We start from the raw sequence: 20,334 nt of genomic DNA on the forward strand, positions 1-20,334 counted from the left end.
TCTTTCAATTTGAGTTTGTCTGAGGTTGGTCCCGCAATTAGAGTAAATGAATGGATTTGGGGGAAGGAGTCCAGCTGAAGTTGCCTCTTTATCACATCACATCAGGAGGTACCTATTATTAGCATGGCCTATTGCTGGTGTCATAAGTCTGCTCAGGCTTCTCTAACAAAATGCCACAGACTGAGTGGCTTATAAACAACAGAAATGTTTTTTTTCATAGCCCTGGGGGCTGAAGGCCCAAGAGCAAAGTGCCAGCGAATTCAACTTACAGTTAAAGCCTACTTTCCGGTTCACTCTTCATGTGGAAGGGACCTATCTGGGGTCTCTTTTATAAGGGCAGTAATCCCATTCATGAGAGCTCTAGCTCTAGGACCTAATCACCTCCCCAAAGCCCCACCTCCAAATACCAGCATGTTGAGGGTTAGGTTTCAACTCAAATAGGCATTTGAGTGTGTGTCTGGGCGGGGGGAGGCACAAGCCTTTTGTCTAGAGAAGCTGGTGACATTAACCTTGCTCATTTGGTTAAGGATATGTTTGCCAGTTTTCTTCTCTTTAAAGTTAACTGTTTTCTGCTTTTCCATACCCTACTTTCTGGAGGTGAGTGATGAAGTACAGAGCACGCTTGGGTGCTACTGGTGGTGTGGAAGTTGGGGGAGCATCTGGACCAAATGCAGATACAGGATATACACTGAGTGCACTTTAAAAAATCAGAGCAGCTACACTCTTACCTAACACCTTACAAGGGCTTCCCGCTGCCCTCAGAGAAATGTCTTAGTCATTCTGTATCATCCTCCTGGGGGCTGCTACAGAATTGAAATTGATGTTAGATGCCCCCTATTATTACGTGTTTAGAGGTAGCTGTCTTCTCAGGGATAATTATAAATTATCACAATGTATAATTCTGTATTTATTTAATTAGTATCTTCCTCTTCCATGATTCTGGTTTTTTTTTGTTTTTTTTGTTTTTTTTTTTTTTTGTCTTTTCTAGGGCCACACCTGCTACATATGGAGGTTGCCAGGCTAGGGGTCTAATCGGAGTTGTAGCTGCCACCCTATGCCAGAGCCACAGCAACATGGGATCTGAGCCATGTCTGTGACCTACACCACAGCTCAAGGCAATGCCGGATCCTTAACCTACTGAGTGAGGTCATGGATTGAACCTGCAACTTCATGGTTCCTAGTTGGATTCATTAACCACTGCACCATGACAGGAACTCCTTTTTTTTTTTTTTTTTTGTCTTCCATGATTCTATAAGTAGCAGGTGGTCAGGGCCTGAGTGTGTTCATTAGTGATACAGCTCTTACTATAAAGAGGATGCTTATATATGTAGGTAACAGAAACTAGTCCTGGCTACCCTTCAGAGTACTGTTGAGAGTAATGGTTGATAGAGAATCATATTCAGGCCTGAACTTCCAGAAAATAAGGCTCCAAACTCTGCTGCATTCCTGAGATGACTGGGGCACCTCTGGCCCCCTGCTGCCCTAGGTAGTAGTACCCTGTAGAGAAAACCTCCAGATTGATCTTAAAGTGCTCCCACCACCAAGAGCTGGATGCCTCTGAGACCACCCTGGCCAACGAAAGGGACCCTGAGCGGTACTTCTTTCCATAGTTACTGATTTCTTCCCAATCAAGTTTATTAAAGGGGAATCTCCTTGGTAAAGCTGATGACCTGCTTGGGGCGTAGCTCAGAGGGCCCTGAAGAACTGATTTCTTGGCATTCTGCCTTTGTGAGACAGGATTCAGAAAGGTAGAAATCCCTGAAAACATAATGTGGGAATTCAGGTGTTGCGTAGCAAGAGAATACGCAAGATGTCCCACTCACTGATGCATCACTGATTCTCAATAGACAGCTGTCAAAGGAGTATATGATTGCCAGCCTTAGCAAAGAAAAATATAAAAAGCTCAGGTCAAGTTGAATTTCAGATAAACAATGAATGGTTTTTTTTTTAAATAAATATGTCTCATGTAATATTTGGAACAGAATTATACCAGAAATGTATCTGTTGTTTACCTGAAGTTCAGATTTAACTAGGTGTTTTATATTTTATCTTAAAATGACACTGAGGAGGAAAGAAGGAAGGAAAGGAAGGAGGGAGGGAGGAAGGCAGGAGGGAGGAAGATATGAATCCAGCTACCCCAGGTTCGTGCTGTTAGATTTTTGGTTCATCTGTCTCTGAATTTTAAAAAGGGAACATCTGTCTATAATTTGACCTTTCATGAGGAACTAGCCACTGGGAAAGAGTAAACTTGTGAGCCTGCCTGGAATTTCTCACTGTTAACTGACAAGCTGGCTTTCGACTAAGATGTGGTGTACCCTGTAGCTTGGTACAGGGAAGGAATGTACTGACTTCAGGGACAGTCACAGTCCAGTCCATGTGACAGATTTTGCAATATAAATTAATAAATTAAAATTCCAATTTTATGTCCCATTCCTGAGAGTTTAATTACCATGATGCCAAGCTTGACAGATCCATCTGCTCCCCTGGGTGTGTTCGGGGTGGGGACTGCGAGGCTCCATAATTATATTCCTGTGTCTTAGTTCTTAAATGGAATGGTAAGGGTATGGTGTTGCTTATTTTATTCTTTGTAACACTTTGTACATCAAAATATTTTATGAGGCATTTCCAAATAAAATGAAATAAAAAGCAGAGTGGTCTAGTGGAAGATGATGGATGGATTTTCTTTGAGATGATATTGGCGTGAGCCCAAATTAGCCACTGTTTCATTTCCTTCTATTTTACACTCCAACAGCATTGGCACTGAGTTAATCAGAGGGTTTTTAGTGCCATCTCATGCTGTGTTCTTTCTTTTATATTTCCAGGCCTTCTGCTTTGCCTTTTGTCTTGGAAAGCCTTCCTTTATCCTTTCTTCCAGCCACTCCCAACCTTTTTTTTTTTTTAAGAGACAACCCATCATTATTAAATGGGGCAATTCAGGAATTTTTTTTTTCCTACTGGCAAGCCCCTCCTCCAGCCTCCCCTCCCACCACTCACTGTAGGAGGGTCTCCTTCTACCCCTGCCTTATTTCTCCAGCTCCCAATCAGTTGTGGTAGCTTCCCTGTTGCTCCCTGCACATTGTACTATGATAGGCCTTTTACAGGTCTGTCTTGCCACCAACTGGAACCTCGTCTACCCCCTGAACCTAGCAGCATGACTAATCCAGGTTTACCCGACTGAACTGACCCTAGGACATACCTAGGACATGCTCACGCATGCGCATGCGTGCACACACACACACGCCAACTGCAAGTAAATTTTCAGCTGCATATTAGCTGCTTAAAGCAAAGCTCATGGGTCTATATTCCCAAAGCATCACGGCCAATCCAACTTTCTTCTTTTAACAGTGAGAAAACCAAGGCCCAGAGAGGGAGAGTAACCTGCACATGATCACACAGGAGCGGGGTGGCCAATTCAGAGCCAGACCTAGATCTCTTCCAGTGGTGCCTGTTGCTGGGGGATGATAAGCAGGTTGTCCAACTTCCCAGCTTCCCTAACTCATCAGAGAATTTAGGTAGAAGTTGCACCCTCTGGCACAGCCCCATGGCCTGTCCAGACCTCAAAAGGGCAGCCTGTGGAAGTGTCCACAGTCCCGTGGTCGTTAATGCAGCATTTGTGCTCTTCCCAGTGCCAGGCCCTACCTGGCGGTCTCGCTTTGTTTTGGTCAAAAGTCTCACTGGCAGAAACAGTAAGAAATATCTGTGGACTCTTTGAAGGCTTTTCCCCTGGAGCCTTGTTAGCCCTGGCTATTGGCAGCATTGGCCAAGGCCGACCTTGACCTGAGGTCAGTTGGTGTGAATGGAAACAGAGGAGCTGACTCCCTAGAAGTGCTTGCAAAACAAGTTGCTCTTTTCTCAAGCTGTGGATTCCATTAACTAACTGGAATGGCCTTTATGTATTTGGCAACAGGAGGCTTGCCCTTCTCTTGCCTCTTCAACATTTTGGAGGGAAGAATGCTCTATGGCCAGGGATTTCCAGGGCCAACCTGGAGGGAACATCTCAGCATGGATTTCCCAGACTGGTTGCACTCTCTTTTGGAAGGTGTCATCCTATTTATCGCCGGTCTCCATTGCTATGTTGGCATAAGCATGGCTGGTTAATAACTCTTTCTTTCCTTCTCTCCCAGTTCTTTAGGGGAACCCCCAGAATGGCTTCATTTGGTTCCCAATGGATTAGAACATTAGAACTTTCTCAAAGTGACAAGGGCTTTTTGACTTCACCTGGACCAATCCTTCATCTTTTCAAACAGAGAAACAAGACTAAGCGGGAAGAGCTTGGGCTAAGTTCTCACAAGATTAAAACTGGGACTAAGTCTAGGTTTCCTGGCTCCCTCGTCAGGACCAAGAACTTCAAGGAATTTACAAATAACAGACAAACAAAAAGGGCCTCAAACACCGATAACATTTATCCCCAATTCCTTTCCCTTTTGTTCTTTCAGACGCTCTCTCATACACTCTCTCTCTTGCTTCTGTTTTTGCATTTGCTTATATTTCTAATTCTTCATTTTTGTTTCCTTTGCCTAATTTTTTTCTCTGCTTCCTTCAACTTGTCCTTCAAAACCCAGCTCTGGGAAGTTCCATGGAGTAAATGGAAGGGAGGGAGTCTGAGTTATCGGTTTTGAGTCTTCATTTAACCATTTATGCCCTTGCTCTGTCCTCCTGGTAGCTGGGTATATACTCCACTCTGTGATTTTGGGCTGTTGGCTTATCATCAATGAGAAATAAAATATTGCTGGGCTTATCAATAAACAAAGGATGTCACAGTCATCAGGGATTGCAGCCTCCAGCAGGTGGAGCTGGTGAGCCCTGAGGGGAACTCAGGAAGGAAACCTGCCACTTTAGCAGCCATCAGACTGCAGCCACTCCCAAGGTAAGCCCCAAGGAAATTCAGGATGTGAAAACACTGGTTACCAGCCCCAGATACCTGAGGTGCATATCAAAGGAATGATTTCGGTGAGCCCAGACCTTGCATCTTCCCATACAAAGAAAAGTGCTAAATTCCTTAACTTGAGCTATCCAATTTTCCTTTATTAGCATTAATCTTTTGTTCCTACTACCTGCCCCTCCTTGCACAACTCCTATATATCCTAGCTCCCCTCTCACCTCCTTGGAACAGTTTTCTCAGGGTTACTTGAGATGCTGCCTCCTGGGCTTAAGTCCTGAGTTTTATCCACCAAATAAATCATAACTCTCAGCTTTTTAGGTCGTGTGTATATATTTTTTTAGTCAACATCAGCATGACATGACAGGTTGTCTTCTGCTCCTGTCATCACTATAAGCAAATGGCCTGGTATTCACTGCTCCTTTAGCCTGCCTGGGCTGCAGAATGAGACAGAAAGAGTAGAATTGACCCAGACCTACCCAGCATAGCCCAAGAAAGCCCAATTAATGTCACAAGGTAGAAAGAGCTTCTGCCTCAGAAGGAAAAAGTGGTATGCAACTATGCATATGAAATATCCTTGCTCCAAGTTAAAACAGTTTTCATCCTTTAGTCATTCAGTCATTCAACAAGCAATCACTGAGCACCATGACCCCATTTTCTCTCTGAAACTATACATCATTAAAACTGTTTGCCCACAAATGTGTTTTTCTGAGAAAAGGGTTTATAGAAAAGGGTTCTTAACCTCAACCAAAGGAGTAAAGGCCCCTGGTAAAAGGGTTCACTTGGGGTTTGTTTTATTTGCCACAGAAGGTCAATATTGAACAGATCTGTATGGCTGCTCACCTGTCAGTGCAAACTAAAGAAAAAGTTTTGCCCAAATAATTTGAGTTTTACTAGAAGGGTTGACCAGAAGGTTGAATGTTAGCGTGCTGATTACAAAATGAGCGCATTGGTCACTCACAATCATCACCTATGCTATTTGCAACTGACACTCTAACCATGGAACATGTACCCTAAAATTATAATAAAAACACTGAATGTTTATAATTACCATGTTAAATTTTAACTGTCACCCTAATAATTTTGTAGGTAGGGCTCCTGTATCTTTCTGTTAGCACTTTCATATTTGTACCCGTTTTCTCCTGTTGCACTAATACAGGTCCCCAGTAGTTCCTTTATGGTTGATTTACTATTTTTTTCTTGTGTAATATGATTTTAAGATCCTTTACTATGCTGATTTCTCTTTTCTGCATTTCCTAGTTTGTTTGTTGATTCCCTTAAATACCTCATTGAAAATTGATCAGACTCCACATGCAACCAAATGTTTACCACCTCCCATGGACTGAATTATGTTCCCAACTCCATCAGAATCTGTATGTTGAAACTCTAGCCCCCAATGTGATGGGATTTGAAGATGGTACCTTTGGGAGGTGATGAGGTTTAGAGGTCATGAAGGTTGGGGACCCTGATGCTGGGTTTAGTGCCCTTATACCAAGAAACACCAGAGAGCTTGTCCCTCTCTCTCTCCACCAAGAAGGCAGCGCTCTGCAAGAGAGAAAGAGCTCTCACCAGAAACTGACTAGGCACCCTGATCTCAGACTCCCAGCCTCTGGAACCATGAGAAAATAAATGTCTGTCACTCAGGCCACCTAGCATTTTGTTGTGCAGCCTGAGCAGACCAACACCCTTCCTCCTTTCTTCAGTGTCTATCATTGTGTTGGGCTGGCATGGGGTGACTGATGGATGGACCAGGGGATACCAGCCTTAGGAGACCATTCTTGGTTTGCTTAGAATCAACCTGCATTGATGAACCCAGAAGGCCCCCAAATTCATGCCAGACTTTTCCACTGATGATCTGGATTTCTGGGCTCCCAGTGCCTGTACCATGCCATCCTTTGGGGAGTCAACACTTCTTGGGGAAGATACCACATGCATGAATAATATGACAAGCGTCTTGGCTGGCAGTAAGGGGTGGCAGAACTTTCCTAGGGCTGAGGCCAAGTGGCAGTTTTCCCACTTCCATTCAGCTCCTGGAAGCCCAGCAAATTCACGTGGCCATGTAGGGTACTTAGGACTCACTGGTTGGAGGATGGAGAGACATTTGGGATAATGTGCTCTTGTGCAGCTCCCGAACCACCTGCACAGTTCAGCCATCCTTAGGTCTCCTTCAGGGAGGCCTGGTGAATACCTGCTATCACCATACTTGCCCTGTAGGTACCTTGTGTGGCCCAAGAGAACAGGTGGGAAATACAAGTGAGTCAGTTCGAATCCCTTACCTTTAAGTTTTTAATTTATTCACGGTAATAAAAATATCGCTTCAGATCACTGTAACAGTCAAGTGAGGTAAAGGGGTCACACATAGAGGCCAAATCATCAGAGCTGCCATCACTGGGCACTGTTCTCAGAACTGTCAATACACTGTTTCCTACAAAGCTGACAACACCCTGAAGTAGACTGTTATGCTCCTGAGACAGCTGGCCTGCCTTGGTTCGCAAAGCTAGTGAGTGTGAAATTTCTTTCCGAGGGCTTGGTACAGAGTGCCTGATTTGTAATTTGTAATTGTGATTTAACGTGATTTGTAATTAAATTAATACAAGTACCGGATTTTGTGTTTTTTTCATTTAGGCTGATATCAAAGTCCATGTCATCAACCTCTGCTTCACTCTAAACTGGAGAGTCCGCTTCGCTTCTGAGGAACCATTTCCATCTGGTTGTCAGTTCTGCTCCCCAAACTGACTGCCCTGTGATCTGGATCAAAGCAGACCTCCTGGTCCTTACATCCTGTCCATTACATCTTTTGCGGGCTGCGGATCTGGCGCAGGTTTCTTTGTGGGCCAAAAGTAAAGAGAATGTTAGCACTGACACTGTGCTTAGGAAATTGTGCTCCAGAGGAGGGAGGGGAATAAGGAAACCGACATTCAAAGAAAGTACATAATAACAGGCACCCACTTCTTTTTTGCTTGCTTGTTTGTTTTTTGTCTTTTTCTAGGGCTGCACTCATGGCATTTGGAGGTTCCCAGGCTAGGGGTCCAATCAGAGCTGTAGCCACTGGCCTATGCCACAGCCACAGCAACGCTGGATCCTTAACCTACTAAGTGAGGCCAGGGATCGAACCTGCAACCTCATGGTTCCTAGTTGGATTCATTAATCACTGAGGCATGACAGGAACTCCCAGATACCAACTACTTTTAATTTTTTTATTGTTATTTCCCCAATAAAATTTTTTTTCCTACTGTACAGCATGGTGACCCAGTTACACATACATGTATACATTCTTTTTTCTCCCATTATCATGCTCCACCATAGTGACTAGACAGCATGCTACACAGCATGATCTCATTGTAAATCCATTCCAAAAGCAATAGTTTGCATCTATTAACCCCAAGCTCCCAATCTATCCCACTCCCTCCCCCTTCCTCTTGGCAACCACAAGTCTATTCTCCAAGTCCATAATTTCCTTTTCTGTGGAAAGGAAAATGTGTGCTAACCCCTGGTCCAGTGCTCTACCAGCTCCTCGAATGTGTCACTGCCCGGGTGAAGTGAGAGGGTTATCCAGGGAATGTTCCTCAGAGGAGAAGGCAGTGCATCCCCGTGACTCCACCTGCTACACATGTGTCCTGGTTGGTGGGATGGCTGGGTGGTTCTCCATTGCAGGCACCTGTGAGAACGCTTGGCCTGGAAGGAGGGACTTTTTTACTTGCTCTATTCCTTGCACATGAAAAGCAAATGCTTCCAAGTAAGCCATTTTTCTTTTTTTGACTCTTAAAGAACTACACAGCCTGTTCTGAAACACTGAGAATCATCTCCGCGGAGTGGAAAGAACATAGGCTTTGGAATCAGAATGATGTGGTTTCTAACACCAACTCTGACACTTACTAACTGCATGTTTTCAGACAAGCCAATAACCCCCTAAGCCCTGTCTCTTTGTCTGTGAAATGGGGACAGTAGTGCCTACTTGCAGTATGGTTGAGAGGATTAATTTATACCATGTATTCCAGGTGCCTAGATCATAATGGACTCTTAGAAAAAGTCACCATTTTTCATCATTACTTTTTCATTCGTAAACTAATAAATGGCAGTTACCAAAAAGACTTGCTTTCTAGATCTTGAGACCTTCACACAAAGTTCTTATGGTTCTAATACCAGAGACTGCCAGGCAGACAGCTTGATATGCAGCTTTGAAAGGAAAGCTGTTTGGTGGTAGGAGGGAAGAAAAATGCACTCCCCAGGCAGACAAACATGTGGTCATTTGACATGTGTCTCAGAGGGAAGCTAGAGAAGCAGAGGGAAATTTTCACATCTCCAGACTAGATAAGCGCTCTGGAGTATAAGCCAGCTTGTGGGCAGCTGCGGGTTTTTTTTTTGGAGCATGGCATCACCCCAGCTGTTTGGGCTTATCCTTACAGTGCACTGTTGGAGACTGGTTTTGCTATCACCTTGGAGAGGTGGGATTGAAAAGGTCACATCACCCACAATGACCCCGTACAGGCTGGATCCCTCACCTTCCCACATCTATGCTCTAGAGAGGAGGCTTCAGATCTGGCCACACTACTGAACGGAGCTCTGGAGTTTTATAGGACCCTTATGCCATCTGAAATCATCCAACTGGAAAGCCACCCCAAAGGCTGAAGTAGAGTAGGAGATACTCTAGGAAGAAGGTGGTTACAACAAGTTGCTGACCCTGCCATTTTGGGGACAGTATGAGATGCCGTAGTGGCTGATAGGAGATCCTCATAACACAGTATTAGTGACCAAGGCATGTCAAGTTACCCAGAGGAAGTAACCATATTGCAAAAATAACCAAGTGGAGGTAGTGACGGGGGGAAATAGGGATAGAGGCAACATCCTTGTTGAAAGAAACTGCATGTTCAGAGCATAGAGATGGAAGAGAGCATGGCACATTCAAAGAACTGAACAAAGATCATTCATGGGTGGAAAGTAAAGTGATTGGTGGAAAATGGCAAGAGATGAGAATGAAATGAGAAAAAAGTTCTGATAAGCCAAGCAAGGAAACTGGACTTCATTCCTAGAGGGATGAGAAGCATCTGAAGTGTTAAGCAGCAGCATGTGAGGACCAAATCTTATAAGAAGTAACACAGCAGGTGAACTAGAGGTGAGATGTGATGGTGCTGAGGATGACAAGGATGAAGGAGGAGAGGAGAACCACCACCATCAACACCACCATCACCACCAAAGTGGAATATGTGGCCAAGGATTTAAGAGCCCCCTGCTCATCCATGACCTAGGTGGCTCCACTCCATGCAAAGAACAGGATCAGCACACGAAGGAAGTTTGATAAATAAACACCAAGTGGTACATTTGATTTCATAGCTCTCCCTATGATGGCTGATATAGGACTCTCAAAAGGTGGCATTAGTTAAACAGGTGACTGATGTAAAAGAAAAATAATCAAATGAATTCACTTCTTCTTCTTTTTTTTTTTTTTTGTCTTTTTCTTTTTTTTAGGGCTGCACCTGTGGCATATGGAGGTTCCCAGGCTAGGGGTCAAATATGAGCTGTAGCTGCCAGCCTACACCACAGCCATGGCAGTACCAGATCCAATCTGCATCTGTGACCTACACCACGGCTTACAGCAGTGGTGGATCCTTAACCCACTGAGTGAGGTCAGGGATGCCATTGGGGTTTGTTAACCACTGAGCCATGATGGGAACCCCTCACATGTTCTTCTTGAAAACCACAGAATAAACTGCGGTTTTATGTTTCACAAAAAGATTTACAAGAATATGTTAACCACAGAAGATGGTATTCTATCCCCAGCTAATGGACCTCATTGCAGGCACTGAAGGGTAGGGAAGCAAAGAGAATTGTGGATTATTTTGTACAACCAATGTACATTTATTGACAAGATGGGGAAACCAGTCTGGAGAAAGAGGGGGGTTCCGCTCATGATCATACAGCAAATTAATGAAAAAATAGCAGAAGTGTCTTCTGAACGACAATCTTTTATTCTTTCAATTGTATCCGTGACTTTATCATTTACAAAAATGAACATCAGGTAAATGACCATAATTATCTTTCTCCAGGTTAACACACCTTAATAAGTTATGTTCACCGGAGGCAGCACTGGTAAATGCTAGTAGTTGGTGTGCGTGCGTGCGTGCGTGCGTGCGTGTGTGTGTATGTTGGGGACAGTTCTAAATTCACACATTTTGAAATGATGGTAAAAACAAAGCTAAGTATATTGCTTTATTACAAGATTGAGGAGCTTTTAATAAGCTAATAGACTTCTGGAAATCCTACAAGGAAGATTTCCATCATCCTACGGTACTGAACATCCAACTGAGATGTTGTTTTTCATAAATTATGCTCATAATATTGACATCTTTAACATCTTTAGGAGTGACGTTATAATTCTCTATTATATGAAAGGCTCTTAGGGTTTCATCTGCTTTTCCTATTACATACTTGATATAAGTATGTATCTCTAGAAGTGAATCGGCTTCTCTTGAAATTCAGCTGGAAGACTTTGACAGATAAAACAGTTCAATGACTAAATAAATCACATCAATTTCTCCTAGCTTTCAACATTTTATGATCTACTTTGAGGAATTTGGCAACGTCTACCACCTGAAATTGGATTACTTGTCATTTCACTGTCAATCTTCCGCCTTCTAAAAAATGTTCATTTCAATGCAACATTGAAGTGTAATCTTTTATGCGCAACAGTTGAGGGCCCAGGTTAAGTTTAACTACACGAGATACAACAAATGCAGAGAGCCTGACTGAAAGGATCATCAGGCACAAGGCTTCATCCACGCACAGCTAAGATTGCTCGTGCAAGGTCCTGTCGCTAATGATATCCTTTGACGTTGTGTCGCGTGCAGTCTGTTTTCAGAGACGTGAAAATGGGGGTGTGGGTATGTGTTAGAATTAAGAAACTGAATATTACAGAGCTGTCTCATAGACCATTCCTTGGGAAATGCTGTTTCCCTAGGACAAGGAACAGAATGCCCTAGAATTTGCCAAGCTCTCACCATCCTGTAATCATTCCAACTTGAGATTCACTGATGTCTTAGTCCATTCAGGCTGTATAACAAATTACCATAGACCAACAAGAGAAATTTACTTTTCACATTTCTGGAGCCTGCAAAGATCCGAGATCAAGGTCCTGGCACATTTGCTGTAAGGTGGGGGCCCTCTTCCCCATCTTTTCTGTGTCCTCACATGGTAGAAGAGGGAAGGGATCATTCTGGGGTCTCTTTAATAAGGTTACTAATTCCATTAATGAGAGCTGCACCATCTTGACCTAATCAGCTCCCCAAGGTCCCATTTTTTTTTTCTATTTTATTTTCCTTTTTACAGCCACACCTGCGGCATATGGAAGATCTAGGCTAGGGATTGAATAGGAGCTGCAGCTGCAGGCCTATGCCACAGCCACAGCCACACTGGATATGAGTCCCATCTGTGACCTATGCTGCAGCTTGCGGCAATGCCGGGTCCTTAACCCCCTGAGTGAGGCCCAGCATTGAATCTCTGTCTTCACAGAGGCTTTGTCAGGTTCTTAACCTTTTGAGCCACAAATGGGAACTCCAGGTCCCACTCCTTAATACCATTACATTGGAGGTTAGGGTTTCAAAATATGAATTTGGAGAGAACACAAACAGCAACAGATATAGAGATCAATGTTCAGGTCACGTCTCAAAGACGTTATTATATCCCTACCACCATAATCTCATCTTTTTACAAGGACTCAAAACTACTTTCAGTTTTAAAGTGATAATTTCTTGAGATTTTAAGATTCTGGATACTCAAAAGTATATGAGCTGGAAAGTGTAGATAAGTTAGAATGCATGTTCCAACATGGAAAATCATACATAAATCTATTTTTTTCCTTAAAACTGATTTTGCCTTTTCATTTTTAAAATAGTTTGACTCTTTCCCCTTGGTTTTATTTCTCTTTGCCAAGTTAGCACATCTGAATGGCTTTCTAAAGCCTGTCAAAGAGTGAAAACTAAAACCTATGATCTTAATTAAGTCTGAATGCATGTTTTGCCAATTCAAAATTGTAGTTAAGAAAGTTAGTATTTTATTTTAGAGAGGGAGAGTGGAAGTTTACATGTCTATTTTATTCTTGCCCTAGTGAGTCAAAACAAGCCTCTCTGTTACTCAAAATCATTTATCTTCCTAGATGAGGTTCCTTTATTTGATACTGGCCCCAGGGCATTCATTGTAAAGCTCTGGAGAATTACCTCCATTATAAGGAAATTATTCAGAATTGTGTTTGCACACAACTAAATTCTTAGAAAAATTGGAAAGGACTTCCATAATTATTGACGGCTGGTTGCATGGTGTCTATTCATCTTAACGTATGTCCATGTCCTAGCCTGCAAACCTGTAAATGTGATCTTATTTGGGAAAAAAGTCTTTGAAGGTCTAATTAAATGAAATATTGTGAGGTAAGGGCATTCAAAAATACCTCAGTGGATACTACCTCCAAGGACAGTAGGGGAAATATACACAACACAAGCCAAGAATTGCTTGGAGACACCAGAAGCTGGAAGAGGCAATCAAAATTCTCCCTTAGGACCTCCAGAGGGAGTGTGGGCCTGCTGACACCTCTATTTCCAATTTCCAGGCTCCAGAATTCTGAGGGAATACATTTCATTGTTGAAAGAAACATAATTTGTGGTAATTTGTTATGGTGGCCCTAGGAAATTTGATATAATAGTCAAATACCCCATGTCTTCCCTCTTCTAAAATCTTCAGAGGCCAGTACTGATGACTTGGGAGCTGTCTCCACAAATGTGGGGGCAATGACCTCAATTTTCAGAGTTTTTAATCAAAGAATAGGGGTGGGATAGGCTTCTGTTCTTTCTGATATTGTTTGGGCTTTTTTTTTTTTTAATAATAAAGCACATGATGAACTATAAGCACAGAATTTTATGTAATTGTTAAAGCTTTCCTGTTCCTTAAAATTTGTATCATCATATCTTATGTTGTTCACAATTAATGTATTGTGTTCCTTAAAATTTTTCCAATAAAAGATTAAGTGAAGTGAAATGCCTGATACCTTCCACTCTCCTCACCTCAGTTTTATCTGTAAAATGGAGATCATGTGATAATACTGACATAGTAGAGTTATTAGGAGGGTTTATCCAGTTTGTACATGTGAAGAATTCAGGAGAATGCCTGACACCTAGTAAAAGTTGTATAAATGTGGTTATTGCTATTATCATTATTGTTATTATTATGCTTGCCTGCATGGTAATTATGAAATGGAAACCCAACAATTGTGATTGATGTAAATGCCTATCTAGGATTCATTTAGCTTGAGTCTCTCTAATGGAAAAAGTTTAGATGCCCATGATGTATGGAGAAACTTGTATACTCTTTCTTTAAATTCAAAAGCAGGGTGGCATCATCGTGTGGTAAAGGCACCTTGGACTTAGAACCAGAGAGACCTGAGCTCAAATCCTCATTCAACAATGAATTGCTCTGTAAACAGAGTCAAATACTTTTAGCAGATGCAGCTTAGACTGTCTGCTCAACCTTGCTTCTCTTCTCCATTCATAGGTTAAGAGTCCCAGCAACTTGGAACTAGTCAGAGGTCACTGATGATTGCACCAAGGGTGAGGACGTAACTCAAGCTGAGACATCAGAGTATCTTTGTGGGAAATTACAAAGTGACCAATAAGAAAAAAGAGATGAATTCTTTTCCAGGAAATGAAAACCCAAAAGTTAGTCTGGGGAAGAAGGGGGAGAGAGGAACGAGGTAATGAGAATAAAACAAGGCATGTTAAGTGGAACAGAAAGGAAAGAAGAGAGGGCGCCTTCTTTCTTTTTGTTTCTTCTTCATTATTTTTTTTTATTATTAACATGCTCCTTTTGCTCTCATATAAAGAAAAATAAGAAATACAAATGACTGAGTTTGTATTTGGATTATGAATGGACATCAGAAGTTTTAAATAAATATGTAGGGACACAATTTTGTCTACTCTCCAAGGCTTAATAAAGCCCATGAATTTCACTATACTGTTTTTTTTCCCCCTAAAAGCTTCAACTAGGATTAAAAGATATCAAAGCATTTAGTCAACCGTAATTTGTCTACATCAGTCCAAATGAGCAGATGTTCTTGAGGTCCCTTTTCTAAAATTGTTTTGATTGTACACACCCTTGGCTACTAGAGAGATGGTTCTGATTACTCTGGTCAACCGAATCAAATAATCAGTTGTTCAGTCAAGCAATCATTTGGCCTCCTTCTACCCTTGTCTCTTCACCAATATGGCTTATTTGGTTACATTGTTGATCTGTTTTAAATTTAATCTTCATGTATTTTCCCTTAAATGGAAAACTTAGGCATTACACAGCATAATGTGATTTTTCCCAATAAAAAATAGGGATACAGCCAGGGTTAGAGTTGAGATTTTTCTAATTTTTAGAGCAGCTACTTTTCTTCTACAAATTACACCCCCCCCCCAAGTTATCTTCACTTTACAGGTAGGGACACTGAAGTTCAGAGAGGTGAGGTGAGTCCTCTGATGTCACAGAGCATTAAGACACAGGGTATCCCCAAGGGATCACACTGTCAACCACATAATCTGGATCTGCTATTCAGGAACACTACACCAAATTGCCAATGCAACAGGAGCCTGGTCTGGGGCTTCCAGGAACACAGTGTTTCCAATGGATTAAACTGTCAAAACTTGACTAAAGAAGGACTAGAAAATTCATTCTAGAGAGGGGTGACCTGGGCATAAAGTGGAAAGATTATAGGTAGGGAAGATAGTAGATAAGAAAGGCTACGCTTTGCAGACTTCCACCTTTGCTGTTACTGAAAACAATACAAATCTAATCCAAGAAGTACCATCAATAGAGAATTAAATTTGGACAGGCCATTTGCCTAGAGTGGAATCAGCTAACACAGGATTCTCTTTCATGTCCAGCTACTTTGTATTAATTTAATGTCTTTTTGAATGACTCAAATGAGGCAGAAAACTCCTTGAGTCCAGGTTTATGTCTTTTTCTGCTATATCCTTGAGGCTCAGCAAAGAACACAGGAAATGTGTGTAAGATGCTGAATGGACATTGAGGTGGGGCATTATCTCAGCTTCAAAACTCCCTTTCCTTACTTATCTCTAAAAAGGCCAGTTTAAAGGTCATATTCTCAAAAAATCCTTTCCCCTTTCCACTTTTTCCCCATTAAAATCAGTCTATGCCTAAAGAGTGTGTTGAGTGTCTGTCCCTTGTTATAAGCATTTTGTTGTGTTTTATCATTGTGTTAGTTTAGTGACATGAGACAGACTGGTTTCTTTGATGCAACGTTTCAGAAGTTTTCACCATTTTTTGCTAAACTCTGTTTTACCATAGTACCTAGGATAATGATTTTCAGTTAGTACCCAAAAAGTTTGATAAACAAATAAAAGCAAATACAAATATGATTACTAAATGTTAGGTTGGCTCCAGGTAAAAGCTGATAAAGAAAGCCTGCTCTTGGTATTCCTTCTCAAGAACTTGGTATCTGTGACTTTTGCTTCCCTTACGGATTAGGGCTCTTCTGCTCTTTCTCCATCCAAGAATATCCTTATGAGATTATCATAAGTTCAATCACATTAAAACAGAAAAAAAAAAATCCCAAGGAAATTTCATTTTAACCTGGAAAAGGTATTAAGCTGGAGAATTATGACTTTGCAGAGCTATGAGAGATGGCTTTACTTAGGTCAAGAGAACAGGCTTCCTCTATCACTCAAAGTCTGTGCAGTTTTAGACATGTTTACCCTGCAGAAGAGGTAGGCATGGGTAATTACGATTAGAAATGGGGTCACAGGAATCCTGCAAATTGAATCAGTCTTCAATCTGTCAATCTAGTAGTCCTACAATGTCCCAGATTCCTCATTTACAAAAAGAACTTTGAAGTATTTCCAAAATTTTGTATTCACACTTTTGAGGATATTAGTTCAAAGCAAAGTTTTAAAAGTTACTTTGGAACTCAAGGCTAGAATTGAATACCAATCAGGGATAGGGTAATCAAACAACTAAGAAGTTCATCTTTCTTTCTTTTTTTTTTTTTTCTCTTTGGCCATGCCTACTGCATACAGATGTTTCCAGGCCAGAGATGGAACCCGTGCCACAGCAGTGGCAATGTTGAATCCTTAACTGCTAGGCTACTAGGGAACTCATTTTAAGAATCATCTTGACATGTTATAAAGTTTTTGTTCTTTTTAATTTAATCCAAAGCCAGGAAGGAGACATAAGGAGGGAATCTAAAAGTATTAGCCATTTCATGGAGCAAAAGCTGGGGATAGGTAGGCAAATATGGGGGTGGGGGTGGGACAGGTCATTTTAAGGAAGGAAAGGAGAGAGAAAAGGAGAAAGGAAAGAAGAAAGAAAAGAAAAAAATGGAGAGGGAAATCACTCAAGTGCTAACCTGAGCACATTAAATACCACGTCATTAACTGCTGGAAAAATAGAATATCCCACAAAACCCAAGTGCATAGTAACCGACATAAATATTTTCTACCAAGATCCACTCCATCCTGGGCTCATGTCTATTTATGATTGATGACAGCTACATCTTGGCCCTAGAGGACAACCTTTACTCACATCACTCAGCTGGGCTAGTTTTAATTGTCTAAATATAATCCAATCTCTACAGTCTGCATTCTTAACTAGGTAATATCAACATTGGACTTGGCCAATGGAACATCAATGGATAGACAGCTACCTTCTTCTCAAGAACCTTCTACTGACTTGGTTTCTCACTTTTTTTCTTCTCTATGTATTCCACAGGATAAGAGTATACAATACTGGATACATTTATCATTTTTTTTAATCCTTCACTCTGATTAGTAGTAATCAGAAAACATTAAATGCTAATTGGACTTTGCACATTTATTGGGTATTGTTAGCACTTTTATCTATGCATAGGGCACTGGAATTTACTGGACACATATGTATTTATTTTCATTCTCACAGTGATTCAACCAAGGCATTTTTCCCCTCAAACTTCCTGCCATCACATCTTACAGATGAAAAATCTAAAGCTTAGGAAGTTTGATTAGTTTATCTAAAATCCCAAGCCATTAAATTACAGAGGTGAGGTGTGCACACGAGTCTGTTAGACTCCAAAAATGCATACTCTTTGTTATCATGCCATCATAGATGTTTTGACCCTAACCGTGACACAGTTCCTTGATGAAAAACCACAGAAAGCATTGTCTGGAACATTTTTTGGCACTTATTTATAGAGATATCTGGTAATAAAAACTTGCCACATGAAAACCTTTTATCAAAATTATTAACAGCTAACATTTAGCATACTTTACTGTTTCCAGAACACTTGAAAAATACTTATTTAATCCTTCTCACAGTTGTTTAAATGAACCAGTTAAGATGGGCTAGGCTATAATGCAGTGACAAATTCTCAATGGCTTTACTTAGCAAAAGTTGTCCTTATTTGTACCAAGATTGATGGGAGACAGGCAGCTCTTCTAGACAGCTTTTTATGTGGCTATGCAGAGAATCAGGATGCTTCCACTCTGGCTCTGACATCAACATATGTTTTACTTGATTGTTGCATCAGGGGAGGAGAAAGTATGGAGAATGCCTCCTTGCTTCTAAAAGCCTCCCACTGGAAGTGATACTTGTCATAGCTCATTGGCCAAAATCAGTCACATGACCTCAGCCAGTCACATGACCTGCAAGGGAATCTGGGAAATCATCCCACACTCTCAGGAAGGAGAAGAAAGCCAGGTATTATAACTGTTGGTAATTTCTATTACAGTGAGCTTGTACTTTTTTCTCCACCTTGCATAACTCCACCCTTATACCTGAAATGTCTGGATTGCTCAGGACCAGAAAGAATCCAGTCTTATGACTATTCACAAGCAAGTGCAGGCATCATATTTATTGTTTTCATTAGATCATCTGATTAGATGTTCATTAATCCTACTTTCTCTATCTTCCCTCTTCCCCTTTCTTTTCCCTCCAGGACCCCCAAACATCTTATCATCACTATCTGTTTTCAGGCTTCCCAATCAGGCTTAGCCTGGATCTTCCCTTCTTCAGATTGATTCACCAGTGGTATAAATGAAACTCTCCACTATTATATTAATAATCTGTCAAAGCATAATGTTGATGTGCCATTATCTTAAAAAAGAAAAATCTCACAATTGGAGAGAGGATGGGGAGAAATAAATAGCACAAAAAGAGAGAAAGAACCCTTTCTTCCCAGGCACAAAAAGAGAAGTAAGATTCAGTGATTTTAAGGAATTTTCCTAAGATCACAAAATTGTTCAATGTGGCTGTTTGGGGATGGTGATATTTATGAGCAGGAGAGAGGTGGGCAAGGAGGGCAATGACCTTTGGACTAAGTCCTCTTCAGCAATTCTAGGGTTGTTTCATGGTGTGAAAAAGATAAATAGTTCATCTTCATACTATGCAAAAGCATTTTTTGGTTAAAAAAAAAAAAAGCAAAAGGACATTTTCCATCATTGTGCCAAAACTGCCTTTTCTTGAAGTTCCTGCCATTCACATCTACTAATTTCTACTGGTGAAGCAGTACCACTTATACACTTATTTTTTTTTCAACAAATATTTTTTGAATAATTAGTATACACCATATTTTAAGGGCTAAGAAGTCAGTGCCCACTAAAATGACTGCCTCACTGAAAATGCTGTCTATAACATCCCTAAAATCTCCAATTCAGCTCTTCCTACCTTGACGTATCTTAATCCATTTATGAAGAAGCTGCTGCTAACTGCTACATGTCACTCAGTGTTTTCTCCCCTTATCATCCACAGTAGGATGCTGCCATTTCCCCCCCTCTGCAAAGGAATCTAGGAATTCCCCGAATTAACACAAGAGTAAACACAATTAGACTTATTTAAACTCAGGAGAGACATGTTCTCCTCATGAAGTAGTGGAAAACTTGACATCATATTTAAATTTAATCCAACTGCAGACAGATTTCTAAAGTTGAGAACTGAAATGCCAAAGACAGGAAAAACGTGTTATCCCCACAGCTACCGTGCTCTGAGCTGAAGATGACTCATGAAAGATTGTGGGTGCGTGTGCATTTGTAATCCTCAGATCCCTGATAAATTACTAGAACTAGGCACTTGGAAATTACAGTATGCTTGAATAATCAGAAAATGTGGACTAACTGGAGACTTGAATTTTCTTTGGGTGGTTTTGAAATTTTCTTGAAACATGTACAGAAGTAAAAGTAAATTGCTGACATAAGGATTCTTTTTTTTTTTACTCCAAGGAACACTTTTACATAGCTTTATTTATTTATTTATTTATTTTTTTAGCTTTCTTGTTTCTACCTTGCCATAGTTAAAATATTCATAAGCAGGCTAGAAAATGTTTCTGGAAAGTCAGTTTTAGATTTCAAAATATGGAATTTGCTAGTAAGTAAAGTTTTTTCCTCCTAATTGTAAAGATTTTCCCCCCTAAATAAAGACCTTTATCTATTGGTAAACATTATATATTT

The 20,334-nt window shown here is 41.0% G+C and overlaps 1 long non-coding RNA gene across 1 annotated transcript in view; it reads left to right on the top strand.

The window, feature by feature from the left end:
* The window catches only part of LOC102161373, a 167,733-nt gene extending 159,811 nt beyond the window's left edge, over positions 1 to 7,922 (top strand). Inside the window, exon 5 of the long non-coding RNA XR_002337430.1 lies at positions 7,505 to 7,922. This is a non-coding gene — a long non-coding RNA (uncharacterized LOC102161373). The remainder of the gene's footprint in view (positions 1 to 7,504) is intronic.

This window comes from Sus scrofa, chromosome 1 (genome assembly GCF_000003025.6).
Source record: "Sus scrofa isolate TJ Tabasco breed Duroc chromosome 1, Sscrofa11.1, whole genome shotgun sequence".
Classification (NCBI taxonomy): domain Eukaryota; kingdom Metazoa; phylum Chordata; class Mammalia; order Artiodactyla; family Suidae; genus Sus; species Sus scrofa.